Source organism: Zonotrichia albicollis, chromosome 2, assembly GCF_047830755.1.
Source record: "Zonotrichia albicollis isolate bZonAlb1 chromosome 2, bZonAlb1.hap1, whole genome shotgun sequence".
Classification (NCBI taxonomy): Eukaryota; Metazoa; Chordata; class Aves; order Passeriformes; family Passerellidae; genus Zonotrichia; species Zonotrichia albicollis.
Window position 1 is genome coordinate 81,610,618 of NC_133820.1, and position 14,567 is coordinate 81,625,184.

Consider the following 14,567-nt stretch of genomic DNA (forward strand, 5'->3'; position numbering starts at 1 on the left):
CTGAATGATGTTGTTCCCATTGCAGAAATCAGCGCTCAGAGCTCACACGGGTGCTGGTAGTTCCAGCTGCTCCCAGTCCGCACAGGAAAGAAGAGTGAGTGCTTGCTATACTTCAAAAAATTATCTATGACAAAATTTTGGGGTCAAACCCATCTTTTTTTCTCCATCCTCTTTGTTACCTTGTGCATAAAAAAAAAAAAAATTAAAAAAAAAAGAATCATAATATATCCTGAACTGGGAGAGACCCCACAAGGGATCATCAAAGTCCAACTTATGGCTCTGTACAGGACAATCTATTTTCAGTAATGTAGCATTGAAAACACATCTAGTGAAAATAACTAAAATGATTTAAAAATACATAATTCACAAAACTCAGCTATATTTAACCTTTTTTTTATATGCAAACAGCTGAGGAGAAGGGACTTGCTGAAGAAGAGCTTATGTCTGGAGAAGTCTTCTCAAGCAACTAAGTGTAAAATCTTCAAATGAGGTACACAAAATTCAAGCTACTCTTTTTTTTTTTTTTTTTAAATGGTTACCAATCAAAGCTATCAGAAAATTAAATTGTTTGGGTGTATTTTTGCTGGTGTTTCTCTTTAATCCCAGATACTTGCAATGACTTTGTTTGCCTCAGTGTCTCAGTCATTTTAAGTGATGCTTAAAAACAGGTATATGTAACAGTAAATTTTTAATACAAATACTGAAGAAATGGATCTGGATGAGGAATCTTGGATCAATGAGTCCCATTACTAGGTGTCCATGACATCAAAAAATCATTTTGTACAGCTTCTACCCACTATCTTTTTTCAGCTAATTTTGCTTCTTTATGAATGTGTTTATTTTATTTTTTTTTTCCTATCACTATGAGAGGGACTTCAGCATTGGAGAGGCTAGATTCCCTGACTGGGAAGTAATATGGTTTGGGAAATATGGAATTTTGTTACTCTTACAATACCAGGCAACCCCAATGACAGCTGGACCTGGGAGCAAGGTGAAAGGATTGGCATTTCCACCAGTCACCTCTCCCCAGGACCTCACCTCAAGGAGTGGGGGCTCCCCCCAAACAGGGCTTTGCTCCCTTCTCAACCACTTTTTCTTTGTTGAAATTAGGATGATGATATTTTTGGAAAAATGTTGGGCTTCCATTTAAAAACTGTTTGCTAACCTCTGATGGACCCCAAAAGTAATACAAAGTAGACTCCCCATGCATCTGCCATAGCTACTCTTCATTACAACTCTTCCAGCTTGAATTTACTCTTTCCAGAAAATGAACAATGAAAACAGCCCAGGCTACTGCAGACAAAATTTAACTTACCTTTTGTACAAAGGCACTGATACCCTTTTGTCTGTATTGAGGAATACAGACATACCTAAGGACTGCACTTTTTCATGGCCACATCACCTTTGCAGCTCAGAGTTCCCTCAGATGAAATTAATCTCACACAGATATATCTAAGTAGGCAACACAGGGTTCTGTTCTGGCCAATTCACAGAAAAAGGCACTAAGGGATCATTGATCTTGCCAAATTTCTATTTTAGAGGGAAATGGACTATCCCATGAAAGTGCTGCCTATTTCTCTCAGCTGATTGTAATGGTATACATCTGTCTCGGGTCAAATGAATTTCTTTTCTTGCAATCAATGATTTGGTTTTTCCTATCTCTGGCATACCTAGTGAAGAAGCTCTAGGAAAAATTCTCCTTATACATCTTTAGTCGGTGTGATTACATTTTATCTGATTTTTCTTCCTTCAGTTCTCAGTGCCTCCTCATTCTCCCTTTTTGATATCCCTGTTCAAACTTTTCAAAGTAAATCTTTCCTGTGTATGTCTGTTCATTTATAAATTTGTCAGATAACTGTCTACTAATAAAGGTCACTATTCCCTATCAGAAATGTAGGCCAAAATCCTGTCTCATTTCCAGCATATCAGTGGACCAACCTTTGAAAATTAAAAGCCATATTCAAGTCAAATGCCTAAACAAATCTGAAGCCTTTATATCCAGGAAAATTATTCAGACACTGACTGAAAAATCTCTTTCAAAATGTGTAACTTTTCAACAAAAGTAATTTTTGCACCTTTCTTTCAGAAAATTATATTTTGGACTTTTTTCCCTACATCTACTTTGATGTACTACTTAAGTTTTCAAAAATATAAATTTACTGAGCATCATTGATTATATAATCATTTACCACAGCCCACAAAAAACTAAAAAAGAAATTTAACACACCCAAAAAATAATTATCTTTATGAGACTTGTTTTTATCCTGGCAATGATCTTAGAAATCAATGTTGTTCTTGTCAAAAATGATATTTCAGGACTCTGGAGAACAATCATATTGTAGTAAATTTAAAATTTTGTGGAGAAGAAAGGTCTACTGAAAAAACATCCATATAGGAATAAAAGTAAATAAATAAAGTTAACTGGAAAATGCAGATTTGTTCCAAATATTTTTTTCCTACATATAAAATACTATCAATTTTAACCCTTGAGACATTATATTTAGGCATCTTTCAGAAGTATTGGTGTGTGTTATACCTTTACACATCTAGTGACAATAGACTGAGTATTGTTTAAATTATCTCAGATTTAATGAAGTGTCCCTTAGTAAGTAAAACACCTAAATTTGTAATCACCTACCTTTAAACAAGAGATTATTTCAAAATTCTTGAAAAAATGTATTAGTTTTTTCTGTATCAGGAGCAGAATGCTCTGTATTTCGTAAAACTGAACTTTTAATCAATAATAAATCTTTCTGTTACATTTCACTTCTTTCTTGAATTTATTTTGCAAATGAAACCCAGGATTAACATTATTTAACCTAGGTTTGATGAGACAACACCCAAAAATCATAGAAAGAAGCTACACACTTAATGTGTAGCAAATCTTTTCATTATTTACTGAAAAAAAAATGTTGACAAAGTTGGGACACTTGCTTTCATATAATATTGGTTGTGTTTCTTACATCTGAAAATTATAAAGGTTAGCCATAAACTAGAATGCATTTTGAAACCAAAATTTCAACTTGGCTTTCTAATTTTTTTAATGCGAGAAGTACTCTATTGAAAAAAATGGGCAAATATCTTAAAAATAAAAAGTCTAAGTATCGCTTCAGTGCAAGTCCAAAGGCATAGACTGAGATCAACCCTTTCAACCAGTCTGAATCATGTCCAGGAGTTCCACTGATTTATCCTTCCAATGGCCCTTCTAGGAAAGTATCTTTTTTTTTCCTTTTGCCCCCTGTCTTCTATATTTCATTTCATGTGTCTATCGAGGCTATGAAAGATAAAGCTATCTGCTTTCTCCTGTAGTAAAGAACTATATGGAATCAGTTCACCTGTCTGTCACTCCTCATTAAATTCTTACCCTCTTCATTCACATTCTGATCTTTGCAAATGAACATTTGCTTAATAAATGTTCCCAAGACTAACAGTGCAGAGTGAATCCCACACAGCAGTAAATTATTAACTCAGTCACAGGGGGAGTGCCATATATGACTTTTCAGAATGAGTTATTATGTGGATCATCATGTAATTATGAATTTTTCAAGCCATGATAGAGGAAAATTGAATATTTAATATTTTATGGACATATTCTGCACTGAGGACATCTTTCAAAATTTTATGATAATTTTTGGAGTGAGCAAAGAGCAGAACAAAAGTTACAAAATAATTACAAAGTGGAATATTTAATCACCATGGACATTGTTGGCGATTTTTCAAATTGCATAATATAATCAAGGTCATGAACTTTTAATCATGATGTATTCAAATGGAAAAATATATGCATTAAATTTGATCTACAAGTATGTTTTGATTGTTTAAGAAATGAGAATATGAGGCTTCATGCTTTATTGTACGATGGGTAGAAAGACGTAAATATTCATGACTATTCAAACACTCCTGATCATTCGTGGCTTGCCCTACATGGGGCATTTAGAAATACAGAAACATGAACATAAACCAGAGCTGCTTGCTCCAGGAATGCTTGCAGAGAGCAGGGAGCACGAGGAAGAGCAGCATGGGTGGCTCAGCACCATCGTTCCATACAGTGTAAAACATCCTGGGGTATTCTCAGCATCTGCACGAGCCTGGGAAAGGCAACACAAGATCTGTGGGAGACCAGAGCCCTGCTGAAGCTGCAGCTGGATGCCAGGCAGGTTATCCTCGGGCATCTAAATGGTATTAGGCACCTATGTTTAGGCTTTTGAATCCTACCCTAGGAAGCTGAAACCAAGTGAGTTTTAAGTGGCACTAAATACCCACACATGTGAAACAGACTTGAGCTGTGAATTGAAGTGCAAGAATCACTTAGGAGAGGAAAATATTTACTTTGCCTTCTGATAAAGAAGAAACTGAACAGAAAAGACATGTTTCTAAAGCTGTGCTTCCACAGGAATAACAAAAGTTTATCAAGCACTTGGTAGTAAGCCAAATCAGATACTGTTTGATAATCATTCAACTTAGTGCAAATCTAGAAAAAGAAAACCCAAATAAATAGTGATCTTTTCCTCAACAGTCATTTACCCTCCCAAAATACTTGATGAAAAGCAAGGCAAGGGAAGTTTAAAGGACTGAGGAACCATTGAGCAAAACAAAGCACATACAGTAAGTACACATTAGTCTGGAACTCTGATCTCATGTATACATACAAATTCCTTAATTTTATTTAATTTATTTGTTTAAATCATTTACTGCATGGTCATTACTGAAAAGTATCTTGATGCCACACAAAGTAATTCACAGATACTGTCCTATTCCAAATGCTAAGGAGTCAGCCTGACTTCATTTGCCCAGAGGAGTAAATGATGGAAATTAAAAGGTTTGGACCAAAATGACCCTGCACTGGCAGCCTGCTCAAGCCTCAGTCACAAAAGGCATAATGAAAACATCAAACATCGGAGTAGGGACCAGTAGGCACCATCCAGGTGCAGGGGGAGTCCAAAACACCCAATATTGAGAAGAAATATTTTTCTTTCTTTTACAGAGAAACACTGCATTGCCTTGATTCATGACTGCCTGCTTCAAGACAAAACTGCTTTGTGTCCTTGAAAAGTGACTGGATGAAGGTGGGTCCAGCAAAGTGGTGATCTGAGAATAGCTACTCAAATAATTTAGTGTTGTATATCTTAATAACATTGTAACATCTCTTTTGGGTTGTATATGGACCTGTATATACATTTATATACACTGTGTAATATAATTTTCAATAATAATTTCAATATATAATTTTCAATACTATTGAACTGTTACCTGGCCAGTACTGTGTTCCTTACTCCAAGAACATCTCTCAATGCCCTTCAGAATGAGGCACTTCTAAAATTTAAGAAGAAAGTTAAATGTGTGTATGTCTGGGTGAAAAAGAAAACATTTTTCTGTTAAGGTACAAATCAACCTAGACTTCATAAAATGCTAGGACCCAAGTACTGAATATCAAGTGGACCATACCATAAGAAATTTTTTTTTTCTTTTACCTGCAGGAAAACCATTGATCTGGCTCAAATCCTAGGGTGATGGCAATAACAAATAACAATCTCAGTCCTGGCAATTATAGTTTTTCTACCTGGGATTACAGTGGCTGTTTCAAATGTGGGTGATCGTTTTAGCTGTTACAAGTTTCAGTTATGTGTTTGGGTAACTACATGACGTAATTGTTCTCTCCCAGACACAACAGACCATCAGAGACAAGTTAAATGTATGAAGGACTTGGGAAGGAGTGACATGTAGAAGTGTGATTTCTATTAACACTTTTAAATAGTGTGTGCTTGCTTAATGTTTATCAAATAAACTTTTTCATATCTTTGCTCACAAAATAATGTTACTGCTTTTGGGGTCAGAAAAGCATGCCATTTTCTACTAGCCAGTGCAGGATTTTCGTCCCTGTTCCAGAGATATTACTTAGACATTTCTATCTTCATGTTGACCTACAAAATAAGTGTCTTGGCATTCATCTCTTCAATTTCTTTGCAGAAGTTCAGGTTTTCTCACTGTCAGTATGCTCTGGCCCTGACAGTCCTGGTGTGGACATTTGGCAGGTCACATTGACACCTTGCCCCACACATGAATGTCACATGAATGTCACATCTCTGTCATTTCAGTAGCACTTCAGGGACTTTCAGATATTACTGAGAATTTCTAACTATAACAGCAGAACAGCAATCACAGGCAAATGCCCAGGTGGGTTTTCTTGCTTGCCTAGGCATCTCCCTTCATGATTTTATATAGCAAAACATGATGTACTTTTCAGGATGCCTCTGGTGATAAATCTTGTGCAGTCTGCTCAGGAACGTAGATTCCATGAGCCTAGAAAGTGAGAAGTGGCTCCTACTGAGATCAAAGCAAAAACATTTACTGGAGATGTAAAACACCAGCACTGGGTCCCAAGCCTGTCTCAGATCACCAAAGGAAATGGTTTACACTAAACTAAAGAGCATTGTAGAGTACCACATGAAGTACTGTAGAAAATGGATAACCTGAGTAAATGGGATCTGACTGGGAGTCACGTGGTAACAAAGAAAGATAGATGCCCTAATTTTGCAAATGCACAAAATCCAAAAGCATTATTTTTAGTTTTAAAACCCACTGCTCCCAATCACAATGTACAGAACAAAGTTCTGAGTGACAAGGGACATCCACAGTACCCCCCACTACATCAGTGTTTTCTATGAATAGTAAACAAAAGCTGTATTTAGCACTTCCATAGCACTCTATATACTCAAAGGACTTCACTAACCATTACTGGCATATCTAGATGCTTCTTATATGCAAATGAATGCAAATATGAGAGTAGGCATTAGGAGGCAGGGTATTAGAATACATTAGCAAATGGACAATAGAAAACAGCTGGTTTGACTGAGTGTGGAGATGTGAGTAGGGATAGCACAATTCTCTGCTCAGAATTATGGAAAGAATTGTGCTGATTGCCATCATGGCTTAGAAACTCATCACTTAATTAACAATATAAATATTTTAAAAATTAACATTTCATAAAACCACAATAAGAGGTTCCATTGTGAGAATGGGAAAGGATTAATTCACAGTTGGCTGGACCGATGGCACCCAGCCCTCATCCTCTTGGCTTCCGACAACACGCTCGGCGAGAATTAATACAACACAATTCATGCCCTGTCATGTCTTATTACTTAATTATGAAATGTCTGCAGTACTTTGGACATTACTGAGCCTGTTTGATTGGCTGTGGCTGATGTCATACCCACTTCAATACCAGCCAGGACATGCATGGATGGGCTGTCCCCCTCCTCACTATTTTCCTTCTTTCTATTCATGAATTCTATTTCATAACAGTAATAATATACTCCAGGCAGTGCATTTCCAGGGAATTATTGCATTTTTCAAGTGGGTAAAGTCATTTGGCCTTTCAGCCTTATGCCTTGCAACACCTTCCTAGGCATGTTATAATTGCTCAGAAATACTCTATACCTTGTGTATTACGATTCTTACATGCTACTCTTGCTTTTTCACTTGACTAGCCCAAATATAATCCAATAGGAAAAGAGTAGTTGTCAGGTGTATTTTTTTTCAAATTAGTCTCTCAGACATATTTGCAAGGCTTTGAGTGTCTCATGCACATACAATTTAAATGCATTAATTTACAAATATTAATCATTTAGCATGCTGTATAAAATATAATGGCCACATTCTCATGTCCCTTGACAATTCCAGAGCACTGCCTTCTGTGTCTCCTAAGGTGGCAGGAGCACAAGAAGACACACTTGATTTAATAAGAGTACCGAGCTGCATGCACTGATACAATAGAATACCTAGATATTTCAAAGTGAGATGCTAGAGTAAATGTTTATGAAAGCTTAAAAGGAGTCATTCTTGTAGAGCAATCTTTGATTCTAATAATTGAAGAGAGTACAAGGCATTATTCTCAGCTTATGGTAAACTACTGAAGTCAGAACTTGTTTTAGGTAGGAAGAGAAAACTATTTAGGCATCAAAAATATTCTCAGATTTAAACAAATGAAAAAAATACAAAATATTTCTACTTCCTACAGCACAGAAGATTAAGATGCACACTTATAGATAGAAGTGGACTGAAATCTGAGTAAACTCTGACTCACTAAAGCTCACTTCTGAAGATGTGATCCAGCCTGCCATGACTGCTTTTTATTCCTGAAGTAATTTTCAACCAAATATCTCTAATAACTCAATGAGCTTTAATGAATCAAGCCTTCTGGCAAAGCCCAAAAGGAAGGTCAATTTAGTAGAAACTAGATTATGGGAGTTTGCAGTGTTAGCACTTTTTATAACTGCAGTTATATAATGGGAAACCACATTCCTACCAGAGTCAAATATTCTTCCAGTATTTCCATCCTTACCTTGCTTTTTGCTTCCTCTGGAGGTGACACCTCTCAGTGCCTGAACTAGGGTTGCCCTCAACTCAACCATAGCAAATGTGAGGGTGGTGAGGAACTCGGACCAGCTGCACAGAAAAGATGTGATGCCCCATCCCTGGCACTATCCAACACCAGACCGGATGGGGCTCTGAGCAACCTGGTCCAGTGCCAGCTGTTCCTGCCCATGGCAGAAGGGTTGGAAATGGGTGATAAAGTCCCTTCCAAACCAAGCCATTCTTTGATTCAATAAATGTAAGATTGGAGGATGACTGGGTAGCAATGCTTCATCATGGCCTGGATTTCCCATGTCTGTTACAGCCATATTTCAGATGTGAAACAGTCCTGCACACAGTGCCTTCTCTGAAACAGCCAACTACAGGTGGTGACTTCTCTCTACTAGAGTGAGGTGATAAATAAAATGAAGGCCATGGTCAAAACTGAGCATATTTCATCAGGTGGAAAGAGCATGCATTTGTGCCATCTATGGCAAAGGGCTGTTAAAACCCCGAAGAGAGTGTTCTCAAAATAACTGGGGCAAGAACAAGCTAGAGATTTTAATTTTGCATTATGTGTAATGTCAAGTTTATAATTAAATAACAAATGGGAGTTTCCCATGGTTCTCCTCTTCAGTTTCGGTGTACCTGCTATAGACCAACATGGCCATAGAGAAAAAAAGGTGAAAGGCTAGCCAAGTTTACAGCCCTGCTTTGTGGGAAATAAACAAGTGGAAGTGAACTAGAACAGAAAAGTGAGATGCCTTACACAACAATTTTTCTTTGGTCTATATATTTAAGACTTATTAAAAATGGCAATGAGTCAAAGGCAGAAGTGAAGATGGGTCCAAACCACATTGTCAAATCCTATGTGCCTCTTAAAAGAAGAAAAAGAGAAAAAAATGTAAGCATTAAATTCCAGAATAATTGTGGGCTTAGGAAGACTGACATTTCAATCACTACAATCTCTAACCTAGCTGCTTCTTCTGTAGGCAATTATTTCAACACCATTTATCAGAAAAACAGAAAGTCTTAGTCCATGGTGTTGTCTTTTCTCCTCTTATAGGTATTAAGTTTGGCTCAGATACTTGAAAGCCTTGATACCCTTTGGGACCATCTCCTGAGTGATTGGAGCATTAACAGCATGGAGTTAAGCTCCCCTGCTTTCTGCCCCAGGGACAGTAATCCATGCCTCCCACCTGCATGAAGAATGCCTTCATCAGCAAACAACAGTAGTCTGGAGCTGGAAGCTCTCAGTCTTCTTGCTAAGTCATTTCCCTTTGTATAAAACAAACACTCCTTCAGCACAGAGTGGGGACAAGTACTGCCTTCTGCCTAAGTTTCCCAACTATTCATCTGCACATCCACCTTCATCTGCTTTCTGAGAAAACAGGATCCTCTGCAACAGGACAGCCTCCATCCAATATAACTGTTGTGAAGCCATGAGAGGAAAAGGTAGAAAAGTTCTTCCTCATCTACTTGGATGTGGTGGGGTCAGAGGGTTAGCTGGGTACTCCAGCACTTCAAGCAAGGAAACACTTTTTTTATGCCTCCCAGAAGGGCCTAATTGGGAAGGTGAAAGAAAGGGACCAGTACAGCATGAGAGTGCCAAGGCTTATGCAAATGGATACATCTGGAGACAGAATATTCTGTTTTCTTTGCTTTTAGCATCAGGCCTGAGTGTCATTATAGGCAGTGCTTTCCCACACTGGATTTAAACTCTTGAAATGGCATGTTAGTGCCTCATTTTAGCTCAAGAATCTGAACTTTAATGTAATGTGTGTCAAGCAGCTGGGGAAGTAATGTGATTGTTTCCAGGTGGGTAACAAAAACTAGCTCACCACTAGCTCTGATGTGGCACACATCCCTGGAATTCAGCAGTGACTGGCACCACGCATGCTCAGTCACTGCCATGCAGTGCTACAAATGAGCAGTACTGGCCTCTAGGATCATTTTACCATTTTCCTTAAATTTATCAAACAGGCTTTGAAAAAGGTTATATGAACATCTGGTTTCAAGTAGAGAGATTTTCTAAGAATTGCTGTCAATTAAAGCCTGGAAACCTACCAAGGGGCAATAAAAGGAAAAAGAAACCAAGTATCAGGTCATAGTAGATTATTTTTTTGGTAGTGAAGAAAGATCTGACCAATAAAGGTAATTATTTTAATATCCAAAATCATCTGTAACCTCCCTCTATAATACAAATTCCTTCTTTCTCTTCAGAATTACCCTTACACTTTTGCTCTCATTTATTATCAAAGTCTCACCTGAGAAAACAACAGTGTATCAATGACTGTTCACACAGCAGTATGAATAAACATGGAGTGACAAAATCATAGGTGAATGTATTTTGTAAAATATCAATGAAATTACAACAGGCTTCAAGAAATTTTCAGAGTCATTACTACAGATAAATACTTCTGTAAAATTGCAAACTGCTTTAAAAACTATTTTGTGAAATGTCAATTATCCAACATAATTTATCAAATTAATTTTACTGCAGATAATGTTGTAATAATTTTAAAAATTCAACTCAAAGAGTGACAAAGTGCATTGAAATGCTATTGGTGTTACTCAAGGCAAGTTAAAAAGTTAACAGGCTAATGAATAGAATAGGAATACAAAATATATTTTGTATCATATAAGATATTTTAAATTATGGATTATCTCCATGTTTTGTTTTTCAGGATGCGCTCATAGATCCGTTTTCTCATCAAGGAGTAAAAGCTTCAATACTTTGTGAGTTTGAAGGTATGATCACTTTAATGACGATATCACTTTTTGAAAAGACTGAAGTGATGTTAAACAATTACACAAATAAGGAATACTACTGCCATGTAAGTATCAAAATTTGATAGTATTTTTTGCCTACAACAATAATAGGGCCATGAGTTATATGAATTTAGAGAAGACACAATCTATTTCTGTTGAAGACATCTACTTTCACTGCTGGCATACACATTTGCAGTAGCAACATCGTTTATGTTTACCAGAAGAGCTGTCACTTAACTGACAGATGGCTCCAGTGGATGGATGGAAAGCAACTCACTGAAATTGTTCAGTGATTCCCAAACTACTTTAACAGTGTATTCCAAATTCCCATCTTTATATGCGAAACTATAATTTATTTATTGGTGCCACTTCTTATACAACCCCTATCACTCCAGCCTGAGTACCTCCCAGTGTTATAAAACATATATAGAAGATATATTATTTCTCCCTCTCCCTCTCCTTTTCAGTCAGCTAACATTTCAGAATTATTTTATTTTACCATATATCTATATCTCTGTCTATTTGGAAGAAAGAACAAATCTCACTTCTCCATCATGACTTTTACCATATGTGCACACACATACTCACATATATAAAAATTTAAATATCCCTTTTATATACAGATATATCATATTTATACCACATACACACTTAAATGGTAGAAGTTGTGATGGAGGACTGAGATTTGTTCTTCCTTCACAAATAGATAGATTTCATTTCTGGGAAGACTTAATTTGCTTTTCTGGTCCTATTACTGTCAATATTTTCTTCCAGAAAAACCTCTTTATGAGAGAGGTTTTGGATTATCTGTCTTGTTCTCCATGTGCGCATGGAAGGTTAACTTTGAAAAGTCACGTCTTGTCTTCAGTGCCAGTGCTGCATCTTGAGGCAAGGACCATACCAGTGTTGTACATTTTATTTCCAAAGTGCTGAATATGCCCCCAATCATCTCTTTGTTTTAGGGGTCTCTGATTTCAAATTACAACAGGCATCAGGGAAGAATGGCTTGGATTATTTTGTAATCTAAATTCTCACCTCATCATGGTGGTATCCTTTCCAGTAGTTTTATTTATTTGGAATACTTGAGCCAGATAAAGCTAGACAGGAATTGTTTTAACTGTACTTTTTGAACTCAAGTTCATTCCTCACCAGAAATGAAGATGAGGTTGAAGTCTGAGATAACGTTGCAAAAATCCTTTTTATAGGAAGAGAATAACTGTCCAATAGGCAGAGGGATTTCTGACCTGGAAAACCATCCTGTTGGGCTTCCTTTTGGGGAGTCAACATCCATATCCAATCACACAGAAAACCAGACAGAATCATAGAACGATGTGGATTGGAAGGGACCTTATTTATCATGTAATACCAAGCCCAGTGTCATGGACAAGGGCACCTTCCACTAAACCAGGTTGCTCAGAGCCCCACCCAACCTGGACATGAGAACATCCAGGAAGGAAACACCCACAACTTCTCTGGTCACACAGCACACTGAGGTTCGCAGTCTAAAACTAGTGCCAAACCTATCTGCTTTGCTCTATTTCACCTTCAATCAGCTTGCCTGATCATGCCACAGGGAAGAGAGAAGAAAGAACAGAGAAGCCCTGGATCAGAAGGCACTGTTCCATGCAAAGAAACATCCCCTCCCAGCCCAGGAAGTGGACTTTGCCAACTCAGCTCTTGAGCTGTAGGAGACTGTGCCAGTTTTCTACCAAAATGTGTCAGGAATTGAGGACTGACAGACCCAGGAGATTAATAAATTATGTTGGTCTTGGTGACACGGATTATTCCCACATGACAGTTCTGGGGTAATCCAGAAGTGTCTGTTTAGTGTTTCTTTCATGTTCATGAATCAGAACTAATCAGAGTTCCTAAGGCACTGGCAGATATCATAGCAGAGCTCCTCTCAATCATCTACCAGAGGTCTTGGGAGTCTGGAGAGGTCCTTACTGACTGGAAAGTGGCAAGTGTTATTTCCATATACAAAAGTGTATGAGGACAGACCCAAGAAATTTCAGATCTGTTAGTATAGCCTCAATTTCTGGGAAAAAATATATAGTATTATACCTGGTATTACCGGAAGGCATTTAAAAAATAATATGATCATCAGACACAGTCAGCAGGGGCTCACAAAGGGTAAGCCATGTTTAATTATCTTGATGTTGTCTAATAAGGAGGAATTTTGATAACTGGAGCACTGGGCTATGATTAAAAGGATTAAATTGAACAAGTCCAAATATTGTATTTGGGATGGAGTAACACCAAGCACAAGAATAATTTGGAAGAGTGGCTGGAGAGCAAGCAAGAAAAAAGTCCAGGGGTGCTGTTGACAGCAGTCTCAGTGGGAGCCAGCTGTGCTCCCTGGTAGCCGAGAGGGCAAGCTGCATCCTGGGATGCATCAAACAGCATCACCAGCCAGTCAAAACAGGAGATTATCCCATTGGTGCAGGCTCACCTGGAGTACAGTGTGCAGTTCTGGGTCCCACACCTTAAGAAGGATGTGGAGGTCCTGGAATCCATCCGGAGGAGACCAACAAGCCAAGTGAAAAGGCCACAAGCAATGTCCTATGAGGAACAGATAAGGACTTTGGGCCAGTCTTAACTGGAAAAAATGATGTTAAGGGATGACTCCATTGCAGTCTGCACCTTCCTGAGGAGGGGAAGTAAAGAGGGAGATGTCAATCTCTTCTCCCTGGTATCCAACTGTAGGATGCATGGGAGCAGGTCAAAGTTGTGTCAGGGGAGGTTTAGAGTGGATCTTAGGAAGCATTTCTTTGCAAAGAGGGTGGTCAAATCCTGAAACAGACTTCCCAGAGACGTAATCTGCATTTAAGAAGGACAATGCTCTTAACAACATGCTTTAGATTTTGGTCAGCCCTAGATTGGTCAGTCAGTGGTAGTATATGATCCTTTTAGGCCCCTTCCAACTGAAATTCTCCTTTTTTATTCTAGGTTATGTAGAGTGACGCATCAATACAACCACTCCTTAAAAGAAGCATTACCTAATGCTATTTGGAGCACATGATGTCCAAGCAAGAACCGTGTTCCTGCCAGTCAAGAGATGCATGACCTTGGGTAAGCCAGCTTCCTGGGCTTCCTACACCCACAGAGGATACAATATATGACAGAGGCTACTCTTAGGTCAAAACATTGCAATGAAAATAAATCTCTATTTCAAAGTCCTGTGGGACAATGAACAAGAGAGATTATATAGCTGAAACAAAAGCATTAATTTTATTTGTTTTTAATTATGAATCATACTCTCTTATCAAGTTCATTAGGATTATTTTCACAGTCATTTAAGCTTACGTAGGCTGAAGTGAGGGAATATTGCTGGACTGCTGCCATACTACAAAGAGGAATTTACTCTCCCTGTACCTTATATTTACATTAGAGATACAACTGCTAAACAGCTGCAATCCATTTTTCTTTTATCTTTAGATCAA

The 14,567-nt window shown here is 37.8% G+C and overlaps 1 long non-coding RNA gene across 1 annotated transcript; it reads left to right on the forward strand.

Moving 5' to 3' along the window:
* Window positions 1-406: 406 nt before the first annotated feature.
* On the forward strand, window positions 407-14,197 carry LOC141728345 (uncharacterized). The gene is made up of 5 exons (XR_012579266.1): window positions 407-490; window positions 4,985-5,066; window positions 9,419-9,807; window positions 11,040-11,103; window positions 14,074-14,197. It is a non-coding gene; the product is annotated as an uncharacterized LOC141728345 (long non-coding RNA).
* Window positions 14,198-14,567: the final 370 nt, after the last annotated feature.